The sequence below is a fragment of the Ascidiella aspersa genome, chromosome 4 (assembly GCF_963924565.1).
Source record: "Ascidiella aspersa chromosome 4, kaAscAspe10.2, whole genome shotgun sequence".
Classification (NCBI taxonomy): domain Eukaryota; kingdom Metazoa; phylum Chordata; class Ascidiacea; order Phlebobranchia; family Ascidiidae; genus Ascidiella; species Ascidiella aspersa.
The window spans coordinates 23,565,111-23,581,114 of NC_139450.1; the positions used below are offsets into that span (position 1 = coordinate 23,565,111).

The window sequence follows — 16,004 nt, forward strand, 5'->3', positions numbered from 1 at the left end:
GGTCTAATCTATTTAAAAATGTAAAAACTTAAATAAATCATATTTTGCCTACGACAATTGGTATGCCTAGGCGGTCACCCATCCAAGTACTAACCAATCCCGACGTTGCTTAACTTCCGAGATCGGACGAGATCGGGTGCATTCAACCTGGTATGGTCGTAGACAGTATTGGTCAACATTTTTTGGTCTAAAATCTTCAAAAATGTTAACATTTAAATATATTTTATAAATCATATTTTGCCTATGACAATTGGAATTCCTATGCGGTCACCCATCCAAGTACTAACCAATCCCGACGTTGCTTAACTTCCGAGATCGGACGAGATCGGGTGCATTGAACCTGGTATGGTCGAAGACAGCATTTCTCAACATTTTACGTCTAATCTATTTAAAAAAGTAAAAACTTAAATAAATCATATTTTGCCTACAACAATTGGTATTCCTAGGCGGTCACCCATCCAAGTACTAACCAATCCCGACGTTGCTTAACTTCCGAGATCGGACGAGATCGGGTGCATTCAACCTGGTATGGTCGTAGACAGTATTGGTCAACATTTATGGTCTAATCTATTTAAAAATGTAAAAACTTAAATAAATCATATTGTGCCTACGACAATTGGTATTCCTAGGCGGTCATCCATCCAAGTACTAACCAATCCCGACGTTGCTTAACTTCCGAGATCGGACGAGATCGGGTGCATTCAACCTGGTATGGTCGTAGCCAGTAGTGGTCAACATTTTTTGGTCTAATCTATTTAAAAATGTAAAAACTTAAATAAATCATATTTTGCCTACGACAATTGGTATTCCTAGGCGGTCACCCATCCAAGTACTAACCAATCCCGACGTTGCTTAACTTCCGAGATCGGACGAGATCGGGTGCATTCAATTTGGTATGTTCGTAGCCAGTATTGGTCAACATTTTTTGGTCTAATCTATTTAAAAATGTAAAAACTTAAATAAATCATATTTTGCCTACGACAATTGGTATCCCTAGGCGGTCACCCATCCAAGTACTAACCAATCCCGACGTTGCTTAACTTCCGAGATCGGACGAGATCGGGTGCATTCAACCTGGTATGGTCGTAGACAGTATTCGTCAACATTTATGGTCTAATCTATTTAAAAATGTAAAAACTTAAATAAATGATATTATGCCTACGACAATTGGTATTCCTAGGCGGTCACCCATCCAAGTACTAACCAATCCCGACGTTGCTTAACTTCCGAGATCGGACGAGATCGGGTGAATTCAATCTGGTATGGTCGTAGACAGTATTGGTCAACTTTTTTTGGTCTAAAATCTTTAAAAATGTTAACATTTAAATATATTTTAAAAATCATATTTTGCCTATGACAATTGGAATTCCTATGCGGTCACCCATCCAAGTACTAACCAATCCCGACGTTGCTTAACTTCCGAGATCGCACGAGATCGGGTGCATTCAACCTGGTATGGTCGTAGACAGTATTGGTCAACATTTATGGTCTAATCTATTTAAAAATGTAAAAACTTAAGTAAATCATATTTTGCCTATGACAATTGGAATTCCTATGCGGTCACCCATACAAGTACTAACCAATCCCGACGTTGCTTAACTTCCGAGATCGGACGAGATCGGGTGCATTCAACCTGGTAGGTCGTAAACAGTATTTCTCAACATTTTACGTCTAATCTATTTAAAAAAGTAAAAACTTAAATAACTCATATTTTGCCTACGACAATTGGTATTCCTAGGCGGTCACCCATCCAAGTACTAACCAATCCCGACGTTGCTTAACTTCCGAGATCGGACGAGATCGGGTGCATTCAACCTGGTATGGTCGTAGACAGTATTGGTCAACATTTATGGTCTAATCTATTTAAAAATGTAAAAACTTAAACAAATCATATTGTGCCTACGACAATTGGTATTCCTAGGCGGTCACCCATCCAAGTACTAACCAATCCCGAGGTTGCTTAACTTCCGAGATCGGACGAGATGGGGTGCATTCAACCTGGTATGGTCGTAGCCAGTATTGGTCAACATTTTTAGGTCTAATCTATTTAAAAATGTAAAAACTTAAATAAATCATATTTTGCCTACGACAATTGGTATTCCTAGGCGGTCACCCATCCAAGTACTAACCAATCCCGACGTTGCTTAACTTCCGAAATCGGACGAGATCGGGTGCATTCAACCTGGTATGTTCGTAGCCAGTATTGGTCAACATTTTTTGGTCTAATCTATTTAAAAATGTAAAAACTTAAATAAATCATATTTTGCCTACGACAATTGGTATTCCTAGGCGGTCACCCATCCAAGTACTAACCAATCCCGACGTTGCTTAACTTCCGAGATCGGACGAGATCGGGTGCATTCAATCTGGTATGTTCGTAGCCAGTATTGGTCAACATTTTTTGGTCTAATCTATTTAAAAATGTAAAAACTTAAATAAATCATATTTTGCCTACGACAATTGGTATTCCTAGGCGGTCACCCATCCAAGTACTAACCAATCCCGACGTTGCTTAACTTCCGAGATCGGACGAGATCGGGTGCATTCAACCTGGTATGGTCGTAGACAGTATTCGTCAACATTTATGGTCTAATCTATTTAAAAATGTAAAAACTTAAATAAATGATATTATGCCTACGACAATTGGTATTCCTAGGCGGTCACCCATCCAAGTACTAACCAATCCCGACGTTGCTTAACTTCCGAGATCGGACGAGATCGGGTGCATTCAACCTGGTATGGTCGTAGACAGTATTGGTCAACTTTTTTTGGTCTAAAATCTTTAAAAATGTTAACATTTAAATATATTTTAAAAATCATATTTTGCCTATGACAATTGGAATTCCTATGCGGTCACCCATCCAAGTACTAACCAATCCCGACGTTGCTTAACTTCCGAGATCGCACGAGATCGGGTGCATTCAACCTGGTATGGTCGTAGACAGTATTGGTCAACATTTATGGTCTAATCTATTTAAAAATGTAAAAACTTAAGTAAATCATATTTTGCCTATGACAATTGGAATTCCTACGCGGTCACCCATACAAGTACTAACCAATCCCGACGTTGCTTAAATTCCGAGATCGGACGAGATCGGGTGCATTCAACCTGGTATGGTCGTAGACAGTATTGGTCAACTTTTTTTGGTCTAAAATCTTTAAAAATGTTAACATTTAAATATATTTTAAAAATCATATTTTGCCTATGACAATTGGAATTCCTATGCGGTCACCCATCCAAGTACTAACCAATCCCGACGTTGCTTAACTTCCGAGATCGCACGAGATCGGGTGCATTCAACCTGGTATGGTCGTAGACAGTATTGGTCAACATTTATGGTCTAATCTATTTAAAAATGTAAAAACTTAAGTAAATCATATTTTGCCTATGACAATTGGAATTCCTACGCGGTCACCCATACAAGTACTAACCAATCCCGACGTTGCTTAAATTCCGAGATCGGACGAGATCGGGTGCATTCAACCTGGTATGGTCGTAGACAGTATTGGTCAACATTTATGGTCTAATCTATTTAAAAATGTAAAAACTTAAACAAATCATATTGTGCCTACGACAATTGGTATTCCTAGGCGGTCACCCATCCAAGTACTAACCAATCCCGAGGTTGCTTAACTTCCGAGATCGGACGAGATGGGGTGCATTCAACCTGGTATGGTCGTAGCCAGTATTGGTCAACATTTTTAGGTCTAATCTATTTAAAAATGTAAAAACTTAAATTAATCATATTTTGCCTACGACAATTGGTATTCCTAGGCGGTCACCCATCCAAGTACTAACCAATCCCGACGTTGCTTAACTTCCGAGATCGGACGAGATCGGGTGCATTCAACCTGGTATGTTCGTAGCCAGTATTGGTCAACATTTTTTGGTCTAATCTATTTAAAAATGTAAAAACTTAAATAAATCATATTTTGCCTACGACAATTGGTATTCCTAGGCGGTCACCCATCCAAGTACTAACCAATCCCGACGTTGCTTAACTTCCGAGATCGGACGAGATCGGGTGCATTCAACCTGGTATGGTCGTAGACAGTATTGGTCAACATTTATGGTCTAATCTATTTAAAAATATAAAAACTTAAATAAATGATATTATGCCTACGACAATTGGTATTCCTAGGCGGTCACCCATCCAAGTACTAACCAATCCCGACGTTGCTTAACTTCCGAGATCGGACGAGATCGGGTGCATTCAATCTGGTATGTTCGTAGCCAGTATTGGTCAACATTTTTTGGTCTAATCTATTTAAAAATGTAAAAACTTAAATAAATCATATTTTGCCTACGACAATTGGTATTCCTAGGCGGTCAGCCATCCAAGTACTAACCAATCCCGACGTTGCTTAACTTCCGAGATCGGACGAGATCGGGTGCATTCAACCTGGTATGGTCGTAGACAGTATTCGTCAACATTTATGGTCTAATCTATTTAAAAATGTAAAAACTTAAATAAATGATATTATGCCTACGACAATTGGTATTCCTAGGCGGTCACCCATCCAAGTACTAACCAATCCCGACGTTGCTTAACTTCCGAGATCGGACGAGATCGGGTGCATTCAACCTGGTATGGTCGTAGACAGTATTGGTCAACTTTTTTTGGTCTAAAATCTTTAAAAATGTTAACATTTAAATATATTTTAAAAATCATATTTTGCTATGACAATTGGAATTCCTATGCGGTCACCCATCCAAGTACTAACCAATCCCGACGTTGCTTAACTTCCGAGATCGCACGAGATCGGGTGCATTCAACCTGGTATGGTCGTAGACAGTATTGGTCAACTTTTTTTGGTCTAAAATCTTTAAAAATGTTAACATTTAAATATATTTTAAAAATCATATTTTGCCTATGACAATTGGAATTCCTATGCGGTCACCCATACAAGTACTAACCAATCCCGACGTTGCTTAACTTCCGAGATCGGACGAGATCGGGTGCATTCAACCTGGTAGGTCGTAAGCAGTATTTCACAACATTTTACGTCTAATCTATTTTAAAAAGTAAAAACTTAAATAACTCATATTTTGCCTACGACAATTGGTATTCCTAGGCGGTCACCCATCCAAGTACTAACCAATCCCGACGTTGCTTAACTTCCGAGATCGGACGAGATCGGGTGCATTCAACCTGGTATGGTCGTAGACAGTATTGGTCAACATTTATGGTCTAATCTATTTAAAAATGTAAAAACTTAAATAAATCATATTGTGCCTACGACAATTGGTATTCCTAGGCGGTCACCCATCCAAGTACTAACCAATCCCGACGTTGCTTAACTTCCGAGATCGGACGAGATCGGGTGCATTCAACCTGGTATGGTCGTAGCCAGTATTGATCAACATTTTTTGGTCTAATCTATTTAAAAATGTAAAAACTTAAATAAATCATATTTTGCCTACGACAATTGGTATGCCTAGGCGGTCACCCATCCAAGTACTAACCAATCCCGACGTTGCTTAACTTCCGAGATCGGACGAGATCGGGTGCATTCAACCTGGTATGGTCGTAGACAGTATTGGTCAACATTTTTTGGTCTAAAATCTTCAAAAATGTTAACATTTAAATATATTTTATAAATCATATTTTGCCTATGACAATTGGAATTCCTATGCGGTCACCCATCCAAGTACTAACCAATCCCGACGTTGCTTAACTTCCGAGATCGGACGAGATCGGGTGCATTGAACCTGGTATGGTCGAAGACAGCATTTCTCAACATTTTACGTCTAATCTATTTAAAAAAGTAAAAACTTAAATAAATCATATTTTGCCTACAACAATTGGTATTCCTAGGCGGTCACCCATCCAAGTACTAACCAATCCCGACGTTGCTTAACTTCCGAGATCGGACGAGATCGGGTGCATTCAACCTGGTATGGTCGTAGACAGTATTGGTCAACATTTATGGTCTAATCTATTTAAAAATGTAAAAACTTAAATAAATCATATTGTGCCTACGACAATTGGTATTCCTAGGCGGTCATCCATCCAAGTACTAACCAATCCCGACGTTGCTTAACTTCCGAGATCGGACGAGATCGGGTGCATTCAACCTGGTATGGTCGTAGCCAGTAGTGGTCAACATTTTTTGGTCTAATCTATTTAAAAATGTAAAAACTTAAATAAATCATATTTTGCCTACGACAATTGGTATTCCTAGGCGGTCACCCATCCAAGTACTAACCAATCCCGACGTTGCTTAACTTCCGAGATCGGACGAGATCGGGTGCATTCAATTTGGTATGTTCGTAGCCAGTATTGGTCAACATTTTTTGGTCTAATCTATTTAAAAATGTAAAAACTTAAATAAATCATATTTTGCCTACGACAATTGGTATCCCTAGGCGGTCACCCATCCAAGTACTAACCAATCCCGACGTTGCTTAACTTCCGAGATCGGACGAGATCGGGTGCATTCAACCTGGTATGGTCGTAGACAGTATTCGTCAACATTTATGGTCTAATCTATTTAAAAATGTAAAAACTTAAATAAATGATATTATGCCTACGACAATTGGTATTCCTAGGCGGTCACCCATCCAAGTACTAACCAATCCCGACGTTGCTTAACTTCCGAGATCGGACGAGATCGGGTGCATTCAATCTGGTATGGTCGTAGACAGTATTGGTCAACTTTTTTTGGTCTAAAATCTTTAAAAATGTTAACATTTAAATATATTTTAAAAATCATATTTTGCGTATGACAATTGGAATTCCTATGCGGTCACCCATCCAAGTACTAACCAATCCCGACGTTGGTTAACTTCCGAGATCGCACGAGATCGGGTGCATTCAACCTGGTATGGTCGTAGACAGTATTGGTCAACATTTATGGTCTAATCTATTTAAAAATGTAAAAACTTAAGTAAATCATATTTTGCCTATGACAATTGGAATTCCTATGCGGTCACCCATACAAGTACTAACCAATCCCGACGTTGCTTAACTTCCGAGATCGGACGAGATCGGGTGCATTCAACCTGGTAGGTCGTAAACAGTATTTCTCAACATTTTACGTCTAATCTATTTAAAAAAGTAAAAACTTAAATAACTCATATTTTGCCTACGACAATTGGTATTCCTAGGCGGTCACCCATCCAAGTACTAACCAATCCCGACGTTGCTTAACTTCCGAGATCGGACGAGATCGGGTGCATTCAACCTGGTATGGTCGTAGACAGTATTGGTCAACATTTATGGTCTAATCTATTTAAAAATGTAAAAACTTAAACAAATCATATTGTGCCTACGACAATTGGTATTCCTAGGCGGTCACCCATCCAAGTACTAACCAATCCCGAGGTTGCTTAACTTCCGAGATCGGACGAGATGGGGTGCATTCAACCTGGTATGGTCGTAGCCAGTATTGGTCAACATTTTTAGGTCTAATCTATTTAAAAATGTAAAAACTTAAATAAATCATATTTTGCCTACGACAATTGGTATTCCTAGGCGGTCACCCATCCAAGTACTAACCAATCCCGACGTTGCTTAACTTCCGAAATCGGACGAGATCGGGTGCATTCAACCTGGTATGTTCGTAGCCAGTATTGGTCAACATTTTTTGGTCTAATCTATTTAAAAATGTAAAAACTTAAATAAATCATATTTTGCCTACGACAATTGGTATTCCTAGGCGGTCACCCATCCAAGTACTAACCAATCCCGACGTTGCTTAACTTCCGAGATCGGACGAGATCGGGTGCATTCAATCTGGTATGTTCGTAGCCAGTATTGGTCAACATTTTTTGGTCTAATCTATTTAAAAATGTAAAAACTTAAATAAATCATATTTTGCCTACGACAATTGGTATTCCTAGGCGGTCACCCATCCAAGTACTAACCAATCCCGACGTTGCTTAACTTCCGAGATCGGACGAGATCGGGTGCATTCAACCTGGTATGGTCGTAGACAGTATTCGTCAACATTTATGGTCTAATCTATTTAAAAATGTAAAAACTTAAATAAATGATATTATGCCTACGACAATTGGTATTCCTAGGCGGTCACCCATCCAAGTACTAACCAATCCCGACGTTGCTTAACTTCCGAGATCGGACGAGATCGGGTGCATTCAACCTGGTATTTTCGTAGACAGTATTGGTCAACTTTTTTTGGTCTAAAATCTTTAAAAATGTTAACATTTAAATATATTTTAAAAATCATATTTTGCCTATGACAATTGGAATTCCTATGCGGTCACCCATCCAAGTACTAACCAATCCCGACGTTGCTTAACTTCCGAGATCGCACGAGATCGGGTGCATTCAACCTGGTATGGTCGTAGACAGTATTGGTCAACATTTATGGTCTAATCTATTTAAAAATGTAAAAACTTAAGTAAATCATATTTTGCCTATGACAATTGGAATTCCTACGCGGTCACCCATACAAGTACTAACCAATCCCGACGTTGCTTAAATTCCGAGATCGGACGAGATCGGGTGCATTCAACCTGGTAGGTCGTAAGCAGTATTTCTCAACATTTTACGTCTAATCTATTTAAAAAAGTAAAAACTTAAATAACTCATATTTTGTCTACGACAATTGGTATTCCTAGGCGGTCACCCATCCAAGTACTAACCAATCCCGACGTTGCTTAACTTCCGAGATCGGACGAGATCGGGTGCATTCAACCTGGTATGGTCGTAGACAGTATTGGTCAACATTTATGGTCTAATCTATTTAAAAATGTAAAAACTTAAACAAATCATATTGTGCCTACGACAATTGGTATTCCTAGGCGGTCACCCATCCAAGTACTAACCAATCCCGAGGTTGCTTAACTTCCGAGATCGGACGAGATGGGGTGCATTCAACCTGGTATGGTCGTAGCCAGTATTGGTCAACATTTTTAGGTCTAATCTATTTAAAAATGTAAAAACTTAAATTAATCATATTTTGCCTACGACAATTGGTATTCCTAGGCGGTCACCCATCCAAGTACTAACCAATCCCGACGTTGCTTAACTTCCGAGATCGGACGAGATCGGGTGCATTCAACCTGGTATGTTCGTAGCCAGTATTGGTCAACATTTTTAGGTCTAATCTATTTAAAAATGTAAAAACTTAAATAAATCATATTTTGCCTACGACAATTGGTATTCCTAGGCGGTCACCCATCCAAGTACTAACCAATCCCGACGTTGCTTAACTTCCGAGATCGGACGAGATCGGGTGCATTCAACCTGGTATGGTCGTAGACAGTATTGGTCAACATTTATGGTCTAATCTATTTAAAAATATAAAAACTTAAATAAATGATATTATGCCTACGACAATTGGTATTCCTAGGCGGTCACCCATCCAAGTACTAACCAATCCCGACGTTGCTTAACTTCCGAGATCGGACGAGATCGGGTGCATTCAATCTGGTATGTTCGTAGCCAGTATTGGTCAACATTTTTTGGTCTAATCTATTTAAAAATGTAAAAACTTAAATAAATCATATTTTGCCTACGACAATTGGTATTCCTAGGCGGTCACCCATCCAAGTACTAACCAATCCCGACGTTGCTTAACTTCCGAGATCGGACGAGATCGGGTGCATTCAACCTGGTATGGTCGTAGACAGTATTCGTCAACATTTATGGTCTAATCTATTTAAAAATGTAAAAACTTAAATAAATGATATTATGCCTACGACAATTGGTATTCCTAGGCGGTCACCCATCCAAGTACTAACCAATCCCGACGTTGCTTAACTTCCGAGATCGGACGAGATCGGGTGCATTCAACCTGATATGGTCGTAGACAGTATTGGTCAACTTTTTTTGGTCTAAAATCTTTAAAAATGTTAACATTTAAATATATTTTAAAAATCATATTTTGCCTATGACAATTGGAATTCCTATGCGGTCACCCATCCAAGTACTAACCAATCCCGACGTTGCTTAACTTCCGAGATCGCACGAGATCGGGTGCATTCAACCTGGTATGGTCGTAGACAGTATTGGTCAACTTTTTTTGGTCTAAAATCTTTAAAAATGTTAACATTTAAATATATTTTAAAAATCATATTTTGCCTATGACAATTGGAATTCCTATGCGGTCACCCATACAAGTACTAACCAATCCCGACGTTGCTTAACTTCCGAGATCGGACGAGATCGGGTGCATTCAACCTGGTAGGTCGTAAGCATTATTTCTCAACATTTTACGTCTAATCTATTTAAAAAAGTAAAAACTTAAATAACTCATATTTTGCCTACGACAATTGGTATTCCTCGGCGGTCACCCATCCAAGTACTAACCAATCCCGACGTTGCTTAACTTCCGAGATCGGACGAGATCGGGTGCATTCAACCTGGTATGGTCGTAGACAGTATTGGTCAACATTTATGGTCTAATCTATTTAAAAATGTAAAAACTTAAACAAATCATATTGTGCCTACGACAATTGGTATTCCTAGGCGGTCACCCATCCAAGTACTAACCAATCCCGAGGTTGCTTAACTTCCGAGATCGGACGAGATGGGGTGCATTCAACCTGGTATGGTCCTAGCCAGTATTGGTCAACATTTTTAGGTCTAATCTATTTAAAAATGTAAAAACTTAAATAAATCATATTTTGCCTACGACAATTGTTATTCCTAGGCGGTCACCCATCCAAGTACTAACCAATCCCGACGTTGCTTAACTTCCGAAATCGGACGAGATCGGGTGCATTCAACCTGGTATGGTCGTAGCCAGTATTGGTCAACATTTTTTGGTCTAATCTATTTAAAAATGTAAAAACTTAAATAAATCATATTTTGCCTACGACAATTGGTATTCCTAGGCGGTCACCCATCCAAGTACTAACCAATCCCGAAGTTGCTAAACTTCCGAGATCGGACGAGATCGGGTGCATTCAATCTGGTATGTTCGTAGCCAGTATTGGTCAACATTTTTTGGTCTAATCTATTTAAAAATGTAAAAACTTAAATAAATCATATTTTGCCTACGACAATTGGTATTCCTAGGCGGTCACCCATCCAAGTACTAACCAATCCCGACGTTGCTTAACTTCCGAGATCGGACGAGATCGGGTGCATTCAACCTGGTATGGTCGTAGACAGTATTCGTCAACATTTATGGTCTAATCTATTTAAAAATGTAAAAACTTAAATAAATGATATTATGCCTACGACAATTGGTATTCCTAGGCGGTCACCCATCCAAGTACTAACCAATCCCGACGTTGCTTAACTTCCGAGATCGGACGAGATCGGGTGCATTCAACCTGGTATGGTCGTAGACAGTATTGGTCAACTTTTTTTGGTCTAAAATCTTTAAAAATGTTAACATTTAAATATATTTTAAAAATCATATTTTGCCTATGACAATTGGAATTCCTATGCGGTCACCCATCCAAGTACTAACCAATCCCGACGTTGCTTAACTTCCGAGATCGCACGAGATCGGGTGCATTCAACCTGTTATGGTCGTAGACAATATTGGTCAACATTTATGGTCTAATCTATTTAAAAATGTAAAAACTTAAGTAAATCATATTTTGCCTATGACAATTGGAATTCCTATGCGGTCACCCATACAAGTACTAACCAATCCCGACGTTGCTTAAATTCCGAGATCGGACGAGATCGGGTGCATTCAACCTGGTAGGTCGTAAGCAGTATTTCTCAACATTTTACGTCTAATCTATTTAAAAAAGTAAAAACTTAAATAACTCATATTTTGTCTACGACAATTGGTATTCCTAGGCGGTCACCCATCCAAGTACTAACCAATCCCGACGTTGCTTAACTTCCGAGATCGGACGAGATCGGGTGCATTCAACCTGGTATGGTCGTAGACAGTATTGGTCAACATTTATGGTCTAATCTATTTAAAAATGTAAAAACTTAAACAAATCATATTGTGCCTACGACAATTGGTATTCCTAGGCGGTCACCCATCCAAGTACTAACCAATCCCGAGGTTGCTTAACTTCCGAGATCGGACGAGATGGGGTGCATTCAACCTGGTATGGTCGTAGCCAGTATTGGTCAACATTTTTAGGTCTAATCTATTTAAAAATGTAAAAACTTAAATTAATCATATTTTGCCTACGACAATTGGTATTCCTAGGCGGTCACCCATCCAAGTACTAACCAATCCCGACGTTGCTTAACTTCCGAGATCGGACGAGATCGGGTGCATTCAACCTGGTATGTTCGTAGCCAGTATTGGTCAACATTTTTTGGTCTAATCTATTTAAAAATGTAAAAACTTAAATAAATCATATTTTGCCTACGACAATTGGTATTCCTAGGCGGTCACCCATCCAAGTACTAACCAATCCCGACGTTGCTTAACTTCCGAGATCGGACGAGATCGGGTGCATTCAACCTGGTATGGTCGTAGACAGTATTGGTCAACATTTATGGTCTAATCTATTTAAAAATATAAAAACTTAAATAAATGATATTATGCCTACGACAATTGGTATTCCTAGGCGGTCACCCATCCAAGTACTAACCAATCCCGACGTTGCTTAACTTCCGAGATCGGACGAGATCGGGTGCATTCAATCTGGTATGTTCGTAGCCAGTATTGGTCAACATTTTTTGGTCTAATCTATTTAAAAATGTAAAAACTTAAATAAATCATATTTTGCCTACGACAATTGGTATTCCTAGGCGGTCACCCATCCAAGTACTAACCAATCCCGACGTTGCTTAACTTCCGAGATCGGACGAGATCGGGTGCATTCAACCTGGTATGGTCGTAGACAGTATTCGTCAACATTTATGGTCTAATCTATTTAAAAATGTAAAAACTTAAATAAATGATATTATGCCTACGACAATTGGTATTCCTAGGCGGTCACCCATCCAAGTACTAACCAATCCCGACGTTGCTTAACTTCCGAGATCGGACGAGATCGGGTGCATTCAACCTGGTATGGTCGTAGACAGTATTGGTCAACTTTTTTTGGTCTAAAATCTTTAAAAATGTTAACATTTAAATATATTTTAAAAATCATATTTTGCCTATGACAATTGGAATTCCTATGCGGTCACCCACCCAAGTACTAACCAATCCCGACGTTGCTTAACTTCCGAGATCGCACGAGATCGGGTGCATTCAACCTGGTATGGTCGTAGACAGTATTGGTCAACATTTATGGTCTAATCTATTTAAAAATGTAAAAACTTAAGTAAATCATATTTTGCCTATGACAATTGGAATTCCTATGCGGTCACCCATACAAGTACTAACCAATCCCGACGTTGCTTAACTTCCGAGATCGGACGAGATCGGGTGCATTCAACCTGGTAGGTCGTAAGCAGTATTTCTCAACATTTTACGTCTAATCTATTTAAAAAAGTAAAAACTTAAATAACTCATATTTTGCCTACGACAATTGGTATTCCTAGGCAGTCACCCATCCAAGTACTAACCAATCCCGACGTTGCTTAACTTCCGAGATCGGACGAGATCGGGTGCATTCAACCTGGTATGGTCGTAGACAGTATTGGTCAACATTTATGGTCTAATCTATTTAAAAATGTAAAAACTTAAACAAATCATATTGTGCCTACGACAATTGGTATTCCTAGGCGGTCACCCACCCAAGTACTAACCAATCCCGAGGTTGCTTAACTTCCGAGATCGGACGAGATGGGGTGCATTCAACCTGGTATGGTCGTAGCCAGTATTGGTCAACATTTTTAGGTCTAATCTATTTAAAAATGTAAAAACTTAAATTAATCATATTTTGCCTACGACAATTGGTATTCCTAGGCGGTCACCCATCCAAGTACTAACCAATCCCGACGTTGCTTAACTTCCGAGATCGGACGAGATCGGGTGCATTCAACCTGGTATGGTCGTAGACAGTATTGGTCAACATTTATGGTCTAATCTATTTAAAAATATAAAAACTTAAATAAATGATATTATGCCTACGACAATTGGTATTCCTAGGCGGTCACCCATCCAAGTACTAACCAATCACGACGTTGCTTAACTTCCGAGATCGGACGAGATCGGGTGCATTCAACCTGGTATGGTCGTAGACAGTATTGGTCAACATTTTTTGGTCTAAACTCTTTAAAAATGTTAACATTTAAATATATTTTAAAAATCATATTTTGCCTATGACAATTGGTATTGCTAGGCGGTCACCCATCCAAGTACTAACCAATCCCGACGTTGCTTAACTCCCGAAATCGGACGAGATCGGGTGCATTCAACCTGGTATGGTCGTAACCAGTATTGGTCAACATTTTTTGGTCTAATCTATTTAAAAATGTAAAAACTTAAATAAATCATATTTTTTTTTTTTTTTTTTTTTGGCGGTCACCCATCCAAGTACTAACCAATCCCGACGTTGCTTAACTTCCGAGATCGGACGAGATCGGGTGCATTCAACCTGGCATGGTCGTAGCCAGTATTGGTCAACATTTTTTGGTCTAATCTAATTAAAAATGTAAAAACTTAAATAAATCATATTTTGCCTACGACAATTGGTATTCCTAGGCGGTCACCCATCCAAGTACTAACCAATCCCGACGTTGCTTAACTTCCGAGATCGGACGAGATCGGGTGCATTCAACCTGGTATGTTCGTAAGCAGTATTTCTCAACATTTTATGTCTATTCTATTTTAAAAATAACAACTTAAATAAATCATATTTTGCCTACGATAATTGGTATTCCTAGGCGATCACCCATCCAAGTACTAACCAATCCCGACGTTGCTTAACTTCCGAGATCGGAGGAGATCGGGTGCATTCAACCTGGTATGGTCGTAGAAAGTATTGGTCAACATTTATGGTCTAATCAATTTAAAAATGTAAAAACTTAAATAAATCATATTGTGCCTACGACAATTGTTATTCCTAGGTATGGTCGTAGACAGTATTCGTCAACATTTATGGTCTAATCTATTTAAAAATGTAAAAACTTAAATAAATGATATTATGCCTACGACAATTGGTATTCCTAGGCGGTCACCCATCCAAGTACTAACCAATCCCGACGTTGCTTAACTTCCGAGATCGGACGAGATCGGGTGCATTCAACCTGGTATGGTCGTAGACAGTATTGGTCAACATTTATGGTCTAATCTATTTAAAAATGTAAAAACTTAAGTAAATCATATTTTGCCTATGACAATTGGAATTCCTATGCGGTCACCCATACAAGTACTAACCAATCCCGACGTTGCTTAAATTCCGAGATCGGACGAGATCGGGTGCATTCAACCTGGTAGGTCGTAAGCAGTATTTCTCAACATTTTACGTCTAATCTATTTAAAAAAGTAAAAACTTAAATAACTCATATTTTGTCTACGACAATTGGTATTCCTAGGCGGTCACCCATCCAAGTACTAACCAATCCCGACGTTGCTTAACTTCCGAGATCGGACGAGATCGGGTGCATTCAACCTGGTATGGTCGTAGACAGTATTGGTCAACATTTATGGTCTAATCTATTTAAAAATGTAAAAACTTAAACAAATCATATTGTGCCTACGACAATTGGTATTCCTAGGCGGTCACCCATCCAAGTACTAACCAATCCCGAGGTTGCTTAACTTCCGAGATCGGACGAGATCGGGTGCATTCAACCTGGTATGGTCGTAGCCAGTATTGGTCAACATTTTTAGGTCTAATCTATTTAAAAATGTAAAAACTTAAATTAATCATATTTTGCCTACGACAATTGGTATTCCTAGGCGGTCACCCATCCAAGTACTAACCAATCCCGACGTTGCTTAACTTCCGAGATCGGACAAGATCGGGTGCATTCAACCTGGTATGTTCGTAGCCAGTATTGGTCAACATTTTTTGGTCTAATCTATTTGAAAATGTAAAAACTTAAATAAATCATATTTTGCCTACGACAATTGGTATTCCTAGGCGGTCACCCATCCAAGTACTAACCAATCCCGACGTTGCTTAACTTCCGAGATCGGACGAGATCGGGTGCATTCAACCTGGTATGGTCGTGGACAGTATTGGTCAACATTTATGGTCTAATCTA

The 16,004-nt window shown here is 39.1% G+C and overlaps 49 non-coding genes and 36 pseudogenes across 49 annotated transcripts; all 85 read right to left on the minus strand.

The window, feature by feature from the left end:
- Nucleotides 1–45: 45 nt before the first annotated feature.
- Nucleotides 46–164, minus strand: LOC146149613 (5S ribosomal RNA). Its single transcript, XR_014497122.1, has one exon. It is a non-coding gene; the product is annotated as a 5S ribosomal RNA (ribosomal RNA).
- Nucleotides 165–238: 74 nt separating this feature from the next.
- LOC146149614 (5S ribosomal RNA) lies at nt 239–357 on the minus strand (annotated as a pseudogene).
- A 64-nt stretch (nt 358–421) lies between these two features.
- LOC146149615 (5S ribosomal RNA) lies at nt 422–540 on the minus strand. Its single transcript, XR_014495617.1, has one exon. It is a non-coding gene; the product is annotated as a 5S ribosomal RNA (ribosomal RNA).
- Nucleotides 541–604: 64 nt separating this feature from the next.
- On the minus strand, nt 605–723 carry LOC146149616 (5S ribosomal RNA). Its single transcript, XR_014497436.1, has one exon. It is a non-coding gene; the product is annotated as a 5S ribosomal RNA (ribosomal RNA).
- Nucleotides 724–788: 65 nt separating this feature from the next.
- On the minus strand, nt 789–907 carry LOC146149617 (5S ribosomal RNA; annotated as a pseudogene).
- Nucleotides 908–972: 65 nt separating this feature from the next.
- On the minus strand, nt 973–1,091 carry LOC146149618 (5S ribosomal RNA). Its single transcript, XR_014497132.1, has one exon. It is a non-coding gene; the product is annotated as a 5S ribosomal RNA (ribosomal RNA).
- Nucleotides 1,092–1,155: 64 nt separating this feature from the next.
- Nucleotides 1,156–1,274, minus strand: LOC146149619 (5S ribosomal RNA). Its single transcript, XR_014497619.1, has one exon. It is a non-coding gene; the product is annotated as a 5S ribosomal RNA (ribosomal RNA).
- Nucleotides 1,275–1,348: 74 nt separating this feature from the next.
- On the minus strand, nt 1,349–1,467 carry LOC146149620 (5S ribosomal RNA; annotated as a pseudogene).
- Nucleotides 1,468–1,531: 64 nt separating this feature from the next.
- On the minus strand, nt 1,532–1,649 carry LOC146149621 (5S ribosomal RNA; annotated as a pseudogene).
- Nucleotides 1,650–1,713: 64 nt separating this feature from the next.
- LOC146149622 (5S ribosomal RNA) lies at nt 1,714–1,832 on the minus strand. Its single transcript, XR_014496170.1, has one exon. It is a non-coding gene; the product is annotated as a 5S ribosomal RNA (ribosomal RNA).
- A 64-nt stretch (nt 1,833–1,896) lies between these two features.
- On the minus strand, nt 1,897–2,015 carry LOC146149623 (5S ribosomal RNA). Its single transcript, XR_014497396.1, has one exon. It is a non-coding gene; the product is annotated as a 5S ribosomal RNA (ribosomal RNA).
- A 65-nt stretch (nt 2,016–2,080) lies between these two features.
- LOC146149624 (5S ribosomal RNA) lies at nt 2,081–2,199 on the minus strand (annotated as a pseudogene).
- A 65-nt stretch (nt 2,200–2,264) lies between these two features.
- On the minus strand, nt 2,265–2,383 carry LOC146149625 (5S ribosomal RNA; annotated as a pseudogene).
- A 65-nt stretch (nt 2,384–2,448) lies between these two features.
- LOC146149626 (5S ribosomal RNA) lies at nt 2,449–2,567 on the minus strand. The gene has a single exon (XR_014496181.1). It is a non-coding gene; the product is annotated as a 5S ribosomal RNA (ribosomal RNA).
- A 64-nt stretch (nt 2,568–2,631) lies between these two features.
- On the minus strand, nt 2,632–2,750 carry LOC146149627 (5S ribosomal RNA). Its single transcript, XR_014496192.1, has one exon. It is a non-coding gene; the product is annotated as a 5S ribosomal RNA (ribosomal RNA).
- Nucleotides 2,751–2,824: 74 nt separating this feature from the next.
- Nucleotides 2,825–2,943, minus strand: LOC146149628 (5S ribosomal RNA; annotated as a pseudogene).
- Nucleotides 2,944–3,007: 64 nt separating this feature from the next.
- Nucleotides 3,008–3,126, minus strand: LOC146149629 (5S ribosomal RNA; annotated as a pseudogene).
- A 74-nt stretch (nt 3,127–3,200) lies between these two features.
- On the minus strand, nt 3,201–3,319 carry LOC146149630 (5S ribosomal RNA; annotated as a pseudogene).
- A 64-nt stretch (nt 3,320–3,383) lies between these two features.
- LOC146149631 (5S ribosomal RNA) lies at nt 3,384–3,502 on the minus strand (annotated as a pseudogene).
- A 64-nt stretch (nt 3,503–3,566) lies between these two features.
- Nucleotides 3,567–3,685, minus strand: LOC146149632 (5S ribosomal RNA). The gene has a single exon (XR_014497397.1). It is a non-coding gene; the product is annotated as a 5S ribosomal RNA (ribosomal RNA).
- Nucleotides 3,686–3,750: 65 nt separating this feature from the next.
- Nucleotides 3,751–3,869, minus strand: LOC146149633 (5S ribosomal RNA). Its single transcript, XR_014498220.1, has one exon. It is a non-coding gene; the product is annotated as a 5S ribosomal RNA (ribosomal RNA).
- A 65-nt stretch (nt 3,870–3,934) lies between these two features.
- On the minus strand, nt 3,935–4,053 carry LOC146149634 (5S ribosomal RNA). The gene has a single exon (XR_014496204.1). It is a non-coding gene; the product is annotated as a 5S ribosomal RNA (ribosomal RNA).
- A 64-nt stretch (nt 4,054–4,117) lies between these two features.
- On the minus strand, nt 4,118–4,236 carry LOC146149635 (5S ribosomal RNA; annotated as a pseudogene).
- A 65-nt stretch (nt 4,237–4,301) lies between these two features.
- Nucleotides 4,302–4,420, minus strand: LOC146149636 (5S ribosomal RNA). The gene has a single exon (XR_014496635.1). It is a non-coding gene; the product is annotated as a 5S ribosomal RNA (ribosomal RNA).
- A 64-nt stretch (nt 4,421–4,484) lies between these two features.
- LOC146149637 (5S ribosomal RNA) lies at nt 4,485–4,603 on the minus strand. Its single transcript, XR_014496215.1, has one exon. It is a non-coding gene; the product is annotated as a 5S ribosomal RNA (ribosomal RNA).
- Nucleotides 4,604–4,676: 73 nt separating this feature from the next.
- LOC146149638 (5S ribosomal RNA) lies at nt 4,677–4,795 on the minus strand (annotated as a pseudogene).
- A 74-nt stretch (nt 4,796–4,869) lies between these two features.
- Nucleotides 4,870–4,987, minus strand: LOC146149639 (5S ribosomal RNA; annotated as a pseudogene).
- A 64-nt stretch (nt 4,988–5,051) lies between these two features.
- LOC146149640 (5S ribosomal RNA) lies at nt 5,052–5,170 on the minus strand. The gene has a single exon (XR_014496226.1). It is a non-coding gene; the product is annotated as a 5S ribosomal RNA (ribosomal RNA).
- Nucleotides 5,171–5,234: 64 nt separating this feature from the next.
- On the minus strand, nt 5,235–5,353 carry LOC146149641 (5S ribosomal RNA). The gene has a single exon (XR_014496184.1). It is a non-coding gene; the product is annotated as a 5S ribosomal RNA (ribosomal RNA).
- Nucleotides 5,354–5,418: 65 nt separating this feature from the next.
- Nucleotides 5,419–5,537, minus strand: LOC146149642 (5S ribosomal RNA). The gene has a single exon (XR_014497123.1). It is a non-coding gene; the product is annotated as a 5S ribosomal RNA (ribosomal RNA).
- A 74-nt stretch (nt 5,538–5,611) lies between these two features.
- On the minus strand, nt 5,612–5,730 carry LOC146149643 (5S ribosomal RNA; annotated as a pseudogene).
- Nucleotides 5,731–5,794: 64 nt separating this feature from the next.
- LOC146149644 (5S ribosomal RNA) lies at nt 5,795–5,913 on the minus strand. Its single transcript, XR_014495618.1, has one exon. It is a non-coding gene; the product is annotated as a 5S ribosomal RNA (ribosomal RNA).
- Nucleotides 5,914–5,977: 64 nt separating this feature from the next.
- Nucleotides 5,978–6,096, minus strand: LOC146149645 (5S ribosomal RNA). The gene has a single exon (XR_014497437.1). It is a non-coding gene; the product is annotated as a 5S ribosomal RNA (ribosomal RNA).
- A 65-nt stretch (nt 6,097–6,161) lies between these two features.
- On the minus strand, nt 6,162–6,280 carry LOC146149646 (5S ribosomal RNA; annotated as a pseudogene).
- A 65-nt stretch (nt 6,281–6,345) lies between these two features.
- LOC146149647 (5S ribosomal RNA) lies at nt 6,346–6,464 on the minus strand. The gene has a single exon (XR_014497133.1). It is a non-coding gene; the product is annotated as a 5S ribosomal RNA (ribosomal RNA).
- A 64-nt stretch (nt 6,465–6,528) lies between these two features.
- Nucleotides 6,529–6,647, minus strand: LOC146149648 (5S ribosomal RNA). The gene has a single exon (XR_014496673.1). It is a non-coding gene; the product is annotated as a 5S ribosomal RNA (ribosomal RNA).
- A 74-nt stretch (nt 6,648–6,721) lies between these two features.
- Nucleotides 6,722–6,840, minus strand: LOC146149649 (5S ribosomal RNA; annotated as a pseudogene).
- Nucleotides 6,841–6,904: 64 nt separating this feature from the next.
- LOC146149650 (5S ribosomal RNA) lies at nt 6,905–7,022 on the minus strand (annotated as a pseudogene).
- A 64-nt stretch (nt 7,023–7,086) lies between these two features.
- Nucleotides 7,087–7,205, minus strand: LOC146149651 (5S ribosomal RNA). Its single transcript, XR_014496237.1, has one exon. It is a non-coding gene; the product is annotated as a 5S ribosomal RNA (ribosomal RNA).
- Nucleotides 7,206–7,269: 64 nt separating this feature from the next.
- On the minus strand, nt 7,270–7,388 carry LOC146149652 (5S ribosomal RNA). Its single transcript, XR_014497398.1, has one exon. It is a non-coding gene; the product is annotated as a 5S ribosomal RNA (ribosomal RNA).
- Nucleotides 7,389–7,453: 65 nt separating this feature from the next.
- Nucleotides 7,454–7,572, minus strand: LOC146149653 (5S ribosomal RNA; annotated as a pseudogene).
- A 65-nt stretch (nt 7,573–7,637) lies between these two features.
- LOC146149654 (5S ribosomal RNA) lies at nt 7,638–7,756 on the minus strand (annotated as a pseudogene).
- A 65-nt stretch (nt 7,757–7,821) lies between these two features.
- Nucleotides 7,822–7,940, minus strand: LOC146149655 (5S ribosomal RNA). The gene has a single exon (XR_014496248.1). It is a non-coding gene; the product is annotated as a 5S ribosomal RNA (ribosomal RNA).
- Nucleotides 7,941–8,004: 64 nt separating this feature from the next.
- LOC146149656 (5S ribosomal RNA) lies at nt 8,005–8,123 on the minus strand. Its single transcript, XR_014498113.1, has one exon. It is a non-coding gene; the product is annotated as a 5S ribosomal RNA (ribosomal RNA).
- A 74-nt stretch (nt 8,124–8,197) lies between these two features.
- On the minus strand, nt 8,198–8,316 carry LOC146149657 (5S ribosomal RNA; annotated as a pseudogene).
- Nucleotides 8,317–8,380: 64 nt separating this feature from the next.
- On the minus strand, nt 8,381–8,498 carry LOC146149658 (5S ribosomal RNA; annotated as a pseudogene).
- Nucleotides 8,499–8,562: 64 nt separating this feature from the next.
- On the minus strand, nt 8,563–8,681 carry LOC146149659 (5S ribosomal RNA). The gene has a single exon (XR_014494994.1). It is a non-coding gene; the product is annotated as a 5S ribosomal RNA (ribosomal RNA).
- A 64-nt stretch (nt 8,682–8,745) lies between these two features.
- Nucleotides 8,746–8,864, minus strand: LOC146149660 (5S ribosomal RNA). The gene has a single exon (XR_014497399.1). It is a non-coding gene; the product is annotated as a 5S ribosomal RNA (ribosomal RNA).
- Nucleotides 8,865–8,929: 65 nt separating this feature from the next.
- LOC146149661 (5S ribosomal RNA) lies at nt 8,930–9,048 on the minus strand. The gene has a single exon (XR_014498221.1). It is a non-coding gene; the product is annotated as a 5S ribosomal RNA (ribosomal RNA).
- Nucleotides 9,049–9,113: 65 nt separating this feature from the next.
- LOC146149662 (5S ribosomal RNA) lies at nt 9,114–9,232 on the minus strand. Its single transcript, XR_014496260.1, has one exon. It is a non-coding gene; the product is annotated as a 5S ribosomal RNA (ribosomal RNA).
- Nucleotides 9,233–9,296: 64 nt separating this feature from the next.
- Nucleotides 9,297–9,415, minus strand: LOC146149663 (5S ribosomal RNA; annotated as a pseudogene).
- Nucleotides 9,416–9,480: 65 nt separating this feature from the next.
- On the minus strand, nt 9,481–9,599 carry LOC146149664 (5S ribosomal RNA). Its single transcript, XR_014496271.1, has one exon. It is a non-coding gene; the product is annotated as a 5S ribosomal RNA (ribosomal RNA).
- A 64-nt stretch (nt 9,600–9,663) lies between these two features.
- LOC146149665 (5S ribosomal RNA) lies at nt 9,664–9,782 on the minus strand. The gene has a single exon (XR_014496351.1). It is a non-coding gene; the product is annotated as a 5S ribosomal RNA (ribosomal RNA).
- A 74-nt stretch (nt 9,783–9,856) lies between these two features.
- On the minus strand, nt 9,857–9,975 carry LOC146149666 (5S ribosomal RNA; annotated as a pseudogene).
- Nucleotides 9,976–10,049: 74 nt separating this feature from the next.
- On the minus strand, nt 10,050–10,167 carry LOC146149667 (5S ribosomal RNA; annotated as a pseudogene).
- A 64-nt stretch (nt 10,168–10,231) lies between these two features.
- Nucleotides 10,232–10,350, minus strand: LOC146149668 (5S ribosomal RNA). Its single transcript, XR_014496379.1, has one exon. It is a non-coding gene; the product is annotated as a 5S ribosomal RNA (ribosomal RNA).
- Nucleotides 10,351–10,414: 64 nt separating this feature from the next.
- Nucleotides 10,415–10,533, minus strand: LOC146149669 (5S ribosomal RNA; annotated as a pseudogene).
- A 65-nt stretch (nt 10,534–10,598) lies between these two features.
- Nucleotides 10,599–10,717, minus strand: LOC146149670 (5S ribosomal RNA; annotated as a pseudogene).
- A 65-nt stretch (nt 10,718–10,782) lies between these two features.
- Nucleotides 10,783–10,901, minus strand: LOC146149671 (5S ribosomal RNA; annotated as a pseudogene).
- Nucleotides 10,902–10,966: 65 nt separating this feature from the next.
- On the minus strand, nt 10,967–11,085 carry LOC146149672 (5S ribosomal RNA). The gene has a single exon (XR_014496282.1). It is a non-coding gene; the product is annotated as a 5S ribosomal RNA (ribosomal RNA).
- Nucleotides 11,086–11,149: 64 nt separating this feature from the next.
- LOC146149673 (5S ribosomal RNA) lies at nt 11,150–11,268 on the minus strand. Its single transcript, XR_014496293.1, has one exon. It is a non-coding gene; the product is annotated as a 5S ribosomal RNA (ribosomal RNA).
- A 74-nt stretch (nt 11,269–11,342) lies between these two features.
- On the minus strand, nt 11,343–11,461 carry LOC146149674 (5S ribosomal RNA; annotated as a pseudogene).
- A 64-nt stretch (nt 11,462–11,525) lies between these two features.
- Nucleotides 11,526–11,643, minus strand: LOC146149675 (5S ribosomal RNA; annotated as a pseudogene).
- Nucleotides 11,644–11,707: 64 nt separating this feature from the next.
- LOC146149676 (5S ribosomal RNA) lies at nt 11,708–11,826 on the minus strand. Its single transcript, XR_014495005.1, has one exon. It is a non-coding gene; the product is annotated as a 5S ribosomal RNA (ribosomal RNA).
- A 64-nt stretch (nt 11,827–11,890) lies between these two features.
- Nucleotides 11,891–12,009, minus strand: LOC146149677 (5S ribosomal RNA). The gene has a single exon (XR_014497400.1). It is a non-coding gene; the product is annotated as a 5S ribosomal RNA (ribosomal RNA).
- A 65-nt stretch (nt 12,010–12,074) lies between these two features.
- LOC146149678 (5S ribosomal RNA) lies at nt 12,075–12,193 on the minus strand. The gene has a single exon (XR_014498222.1). It is a non-coding gene; the product is annotated as a 5S ribosomal RNA (ribosomal RNA).
- A 65-nt stretch (nt 12,194–12,258) lies between these two features.
- Nucleotides 12,259–12,377, minus strand: LOC146149679 (5S ribosomal RNA). The gene has a single exon (XR_014496304.1). It is a non-coding gene; the product is annotated as a 5S ribosomal RNA (ribosomal RNA).
- Nucleotides 12,378–12,441: 64 nt separating this feature from the next.
- LOC146149680 (5S ribosomal RNA) lies at nt 12,442–12,560 on the minus strand (annotated as a pseudogene).
- Nucleotides 12,561–12,625: 65 nt separating this feature from the next.
- On the minus strand, nt 12,626–12,744 carry LOC146149681 (5S ribosomal RNA). The gene has a single exon (XR_014496315.1). It is a non-coding gene; the product is annotated as a 5S ribosomal RNA (ribosomal RNA).
- Nucleotides 12,745–12,808: 64 nt separating this feature from the next.
- LOC146149682 (5S ribosomal RNA) lies at nt 12,809–12,927 on the minus strand. The gene has a single exon (XR_014496326.1). It is a non-coding gene; the product is annotated as a 5S ribosomal RNA (ribosomal RNA).
- A 74-nt stretch (nt 12,928–13,001) lies between these two features.
- On the minus strand, nt 13,002–13,120 carry LOC146149683 (5S ribosomal RNA; annotated as a pseudogene).
- Nucleotides 13,121–13,184: 64 nt separating this feature from the next.
- On the minus strand, nt 13,185–13,302 carry LOC146149684 (5S ribosomal RNA; annotated as a pseudogene).
- A 64-nt stretch (nt 13,303–13,366) lies between these two features.
- LOC146149685 (5S ribosomal RNA) lies at nt 13,367–13,485 on the minus strand. The gene has a single exon (XR_014496445.1). It is a non-coding gene; the product is annotated as a 5S ribosomal RNA (ribosomal RNA).
- A 64-nt stretch (nt 13,486–13,549) lies between these two features.
- On the minus strand, nt 13,550–13,668 carry LOC146149686 (5S ribosomal RNA). The gene has a single exon (XR_014497244.1). It is a non-coding gene; the product is annotated as a 5S ribosomal RNA (ribosomal RNA).
- A 65-nt stretch (nt 13,669–13,733) lies between these two features.
- Nucleotides 13,734–13,852, minus strand: LOC146149687 (5S ribosomal RNA). Its single transcript, XR_014496337.1, has one exon. It is a non-coding gene; the product is annotated as a 5S ribosomal RNA (ribosomal RNA).
- Nucleotides 13,853–13,916: 64 nt separating this feature from the next.
- On the minus strand, nt 13,917–14,035 carry LOC146149688 (5S ribosomal RNA). The gene has a single exon (XR_014497453.1). It is a non-coding gene; the product is annotated as a 5S ribosomal RNA (ribosomal RNA).
- A 74-nt stretch (nt 14,036–14,109) lies between these two features.
- Nucleotides 14,110–14,228, minus strand: LOC146149689 (5S ribosomal RNA; annotated as a pseudogene).
- Nucleotides 14,229–14,471: 243 nt separating this feature from the next.
- Nucleotides 14,472–14,590, minus strand: LOC146149690 (5S ribosomal RNA). The gene has a single exon (XR_014497155.1). It is a non-coding gene; the product is annotated as a 5S ribosomal RNA (ribosomal RNA).
- Nucleotides 14,591–14,653: 63 nt separating this feature from the next.
- On the minus strand, nt 14,654–14,772 carry LOC146149691 (5S ribosomal RNA; annotated as a pseudogene).
- A 167-nt stretch (nt 14,773–14,939) lies between these two features.
- On the minus strand, nt 14,940–15,058 carry LOC146149692 (5S ribosomal RNA). The gene has a single exon (XR_014496348.1). It is a non-coding gene; the product is annotated as a 5S ribosomal RNA (ribosomal RNA).
- Nucleotides 15,059–15,122: 64 nt separating this feature from the next.
- Nucleotides 15,123–15,240, minus strand: LOC146149693 (5S ribosomal RNA; annotated as a pseudogene).
- A 64-nt stretch (nt 15,241–15,304) lies between these two features.
- On the minus strand, nt 15,305–15,423 carry LOC146149694 (5S ribosomal RNA). Its single transcript, XR_014495016.1, has one exon. It is a non-coding gene; the product is annotated as a 5S ribosomal RNA (ribosomal RNA).
- Nucleotides 15,424–15,487: 64 nt separating this feature from the next.
- On the minus strand, nt 15,488–15,606 carry LOC146149695 (5S ribosomal RNA). Its single transcript, XR_014495920.1, has one exon. It is a non-coding gene; the product is annotated as a 5S ribosomal RNA (ribosomal RNA).
- Nucleotides 15,607–15,671: 65 nt separating this feature from the next.
- On the minus strand, nt 15,672–15,790 carry LOC146149696 (5S ribosomal RNA; annotated as a pseudogene).
- A 65-nt stretch (nt 15,791–15,855) lies between these two features.
- On the minus strand, nt 15,856–15,974 carry LOC146149697 (5S ribosomal RNA). The gene has a single exon (XR_014496793.1). It is a non-coding gene; the product is annotated as a 5S ribosomal RNA (ribosomal RNA).
- Between the last annotated feature and the right edge of the window lie 30 nt (nt 15,975–16,004).